Genomic DNA, 4,443 nt, shown 5'->3' with positions numbered 1-4,443 from the left:
GATGTTGGGGTATAAATCCTTCTAGATCTCTCCCTGTTGAGTTACTGGGAAAGGGCTGCATCCCCTTTTGAAGGCCATAGCTATTCCCTGGGTCTTGGCAACCACTACGTCCCCTTAACCCTGCAGGCCCAGGAGGGTATGGCTCCCTGCTGTTGCTAGCCTAGGGTATGCACTATCCCTGTTGGTCTCCCTAAATCCTGCCCACGCCTTTGCAGATGGGTCCTTAGTTAAACCCTCCTCACATTAATCAAGTTTACACACTCCAGAACCCTGACTGATACAGGCCCATACTGTTGCTAAGAGAGCCCTGGTTAGTATACATGTTTATGTTTCGTTTCTCTTACAAAACACAAAACTTCTTGAAGGCAGGACCTGTTTCTTATTTATCTATAGAATGACAAACACATAGTGAGTGTTTAATGCTCACTGATAGAACTAATCCTGTCCTGGATCACCTCTTTCTAAAACGGCATTTTTGGGAGGGAAGGGGAATCAAATGAAATATAGCTTCGGGTAATGTAAATGTCTGGGAATCCATAGCAGCCAGATAAAGGAAATCAACAACTTGAAGGAATGGTAGTGTTGGGATCTGGACAAAGGCTAATTAAAGAGAAAACAACCTACATAAACTTCAACTAATATCTGTAAAATAGTGTGGTAAATACTGTTGGTCAAACAGCGTCTAACAAATCTAAGCAAAGAAATCATGAGAAAGATAGCTTTGTCAGTACAAAAGGCTGATTAATCTTCCAAACTGGGAAAACTATGCAGCAAACATATAAAGGATCTTCTTCTAACCAAAATGAACACTCTTTTTGTCTACTTGGATAAATGTTTCTGATTTGAATACTACTGTTAATAGATGAGACATTGTCACTGCAGTTAGGCTCTGGGGATAGACTACCTGTAAAAAAAAATCCGTATTAGTTGTCTATTGCTGCATAACAAATAACTCCCAAACTTAACAGCTTAAAACAACAATGAACATTTATTATCTCACATGGGTCAGGAATTTAGGAACAATTTAGCTGAGTGTTCTACACAGTGTCCCATGAGATTGTACTCAGGGTGTTGGCTGGGGTTGTAGTCTTCTGAAGGCTTAACTAAGGCTGTTGGATCTGCTCCAAGATGGCTCACTCATGTTACTGGCTATTTGGTGCTGACTGTTGTCAGAAGGCTTCAGTTCCTTGCTATGTGGACCTCTTGGTAGGGCTGCTTGAGATTCCTCACAACAAAGTGGCTTATTGCCCCCAGAGCAAGTGATCTAAGTGAGTAAGGAATAAACCACAATATCTTTTATAACCTCATCTTGGGAGTCAACTTCTATCATTTTTGTAATATCTCATTGGTTACACACATCGGTCCTAGTCAGTATAGGAGGGATGTGAATATCAGGAGGCAAGAATTTTTGGGTGTCACCTTGGAGGTAGCTACCATAATATTTGTGTTCTTATTGCATTCTGTCAGGAGGACACAATTTCAGTTTGCCCTATTCCTGATAATGGGGCAAATTTTTGTTCACTCCATTAAAGTTTTATCTGCCAGCCTTCTCCACTGTGAAGTTACCCTGTCTTTTTTCAAATCATTAAATATTTTGGGAGGTGAAATGATGTGTTCTTTATCTCCATTATTCTTTGAGCACTTCGTTGCATTTTGGCACAAAATGTTGTAGGCTCATCTTGTACTTTCTTTGTCTCAGCCCTAGAAACAGCCTCTTTTCCAAGGAACACTGATTCCTTTTAGTGGAGAATGGTATTAGAAGCTAAGATCTGGACACTAACTGTACTCAATGCTTTTGGGTATTGCTGCTCCAAGGCCTTTTCAGTGGGCAGAGCTAGGGACTCTATGTATGTATGTATGTATGTATGTATGTATGTATGTATGCATGTATGCATGCATGCATGCATATAAGCAATCTCTCATGTGAACTTCTTCCTCCACATGGATGCCCTTACCATACTACTTGGGCTTCAATAGCCCATGCCAGACCACCTCTCAGCATAGACATCAACCTTGTTCTGCTCTACATGATGATTTTAAGACTAAATTGTTTAGGAAGAAGGTGCAAACTGAGTCTATCTTGACTATATATGTAAATTATGAAATTTAGAACTATTAATTACTAACATTTATTGAGTACTTACTACGTAATAGGTAATGTTCCAAGGATTTTCCATGAATCTTCAGAGAAGCCCAATAATATGAGAACAATTATAGTACTCTTTTTGCTGATGAGGCATCAAGAGGTTAAGTAACTTGCCTAAGGTCACATAGTTACCAATGAGATATAGCAGAAATGTTTTATTGAACTTATAGAGCACATCCTTAAAGAGGAGGAAGTATCTTGTGTCCTTCCTAGCATCCTTTTGCTATAGGCCTAGAGCACAGATGTTGCTAAATGTACTCTGGGGACAAATTGCCCCCACCGAAAACCAGTGGTCTAGAACAACATTAATTTAATCTAAGGAAAACTAATTTTGATTATTTATGCTAATGATTGGGGGGGAAGGGTGGACAAACATAATCTAGAAGAGCAGAAAATGCAAAAATCTAATTTTGTGTGGCAGAGATTGCTAGTTGTCTATTCTGGTGTCCATTAAAAGAAGATTTTTCTCAACTTTTCTCCTCCAACTCTACACTTGACCTGTGTTTGCACCCTCTTTCCTCCCTGTCACTGGAGACTAATCCCTCCATCTGAATCTCATCTTGTCTTATCTTCTCAGGACTTGGCTCCACCATTATTTCCAGTCTCTCGCTTTTTCAACTTTTTCTCACTAATGGATCCTTTCCACTAGCTTTAAATAGGCTCAAGTTTCTCACTTCTTTTTACTCCCCAAGTTTTTATTTTGGAAAACTTCAAACTCTCATAAAAATAGCAAGAAGGGCACAATGGATACCCATAACACTAGATCCACCAATTATTAATACTTTGACACATTTTTTTGTTTGTTTGTTTTAGTTCTCTTGTTGTCTCCCTTCTATCTTTCTTTCTCCACAAATACATACTTTTTCTCCCTAAACCATTTGAGAGTTAGTTGCTGACATTATAACATTTCACCCTAAACACTTCAGTATGTATCTTCTAGTTCTCTTATTCTCACAATACAATTATCATACTCAGGAACTTTAACTTTGATAAAATACTATTCTCTAATATACAATCCATATTGAATTTTCTCAGATCGTCCCACTAGTATCTTTTATAATTGTTTACTTTTCTGTATATCAGCGTATGTGTGTGTGTTGTTTTGGCGCCCAATCAGGGATCAGTCATTGCATTCAGTTGTCATGCCTCTTCAATTTCCTTTGAGCTAAAGTCTCCCTGCTTTCAAACAAGACAATGAACATTTTCCCTAGACTCCCAACTACTACCTCTAACCACTGTGATGTCTCTCTTCTCCTTCCCTTGACAGCCACATGTTTTGTGAGAAGAGACCAGGAGTCTTCATTTCCTCACCTTCCCTCTTCTACTCACTGCAGTATGGCATCTGTCTCCCATCATGATCCACATTTGCCAGATATTCCTTCTGCCTCCCTCATCACTTTTTGGGCTCGGTTGCTGGCCCTTCTGCTCATCCTATAAATCTTAAGGTTTTTCAGGATTCTGTCTTAAACCTGCTACTCTTTACACTGCTTACACTTCCCCGAGTGATTTCATTCTTTCCTGGAGTGTTTCAGTAACCACCTATATGCTGAAGATTGCTATCTGCGCCCAGGTCTTTCTCTCCAGCTTCAGTTCCCAATATTCAACTGCCTCCTCAACGTCTGAATCCATGGGAAAGTCTTGTGGGCACCTTGAAGCAATGTGTCCAAGAAAGAACTAATTATCCTCCTACCAACCGTGCCTTCTACTGTGTTCCGTCTTAAAAAATGACACTTCTCATTCATCCTGTTTCCTGAGCCAGATACCTAGAAGTCATCTTTGACGCATCCCTTTGACATCATCCATGACTTATCAAATCAATCACCAAGTCCTACAGATTCTATCTCCTAAATGTCTTCAGAATATATTTTCTTTCTGTTCTCATCTCCTCCTTTATCAGACCTCCGTCATCTCTTCTGTGAAGATTTCAGAAAGCTCATAATCCTTTTCCCAGCCTCCAGCCATAAGAGATTTTCTAAAAATACAAATATGACCATAATGCAGCCCTTCTTAAAAATTTTCAGTAGTGTCTTATAGCCCTCAGGATAAAGTCCAAATTATTTAATTTGGCCTGTAAACTGGGGTGAAAGTCAAAATGTTTTATAGCTGGTAAGGCACAGGCACTAAGCCCACTTAGAAAGGACGTCAGCTGGTTCACCTGACCAGAATGTGCTAGCTGAATAATGGCTTGCGCATAGAATCCCATACTATTGTCCTCTGCAGTCTCATCTAGTGCCACTCTTCCCCTAAAGACACACTAGCCTTGATTTGGTTCTGGGAATGCACCAACAAAAATGCAC

Source organism: Pteropus alecto, unplaced genomic scaffold (genome assembly GCF_000325575.1).
Source record: "Pteropus alecto unplaced genomic scaffold, ASM32557v1 scaffold88, whole genome shotgun sequence".
Taxonomy (NCBI): domain Eukaryota; kingdom Metazoa; phylum Chordata; class Mammalia; order Chiroptera; family Pteropodidae; genus Pteropus; species Pteropus alecto.
Note: the sequence above shows the minus strand (reverse complement) of the source record.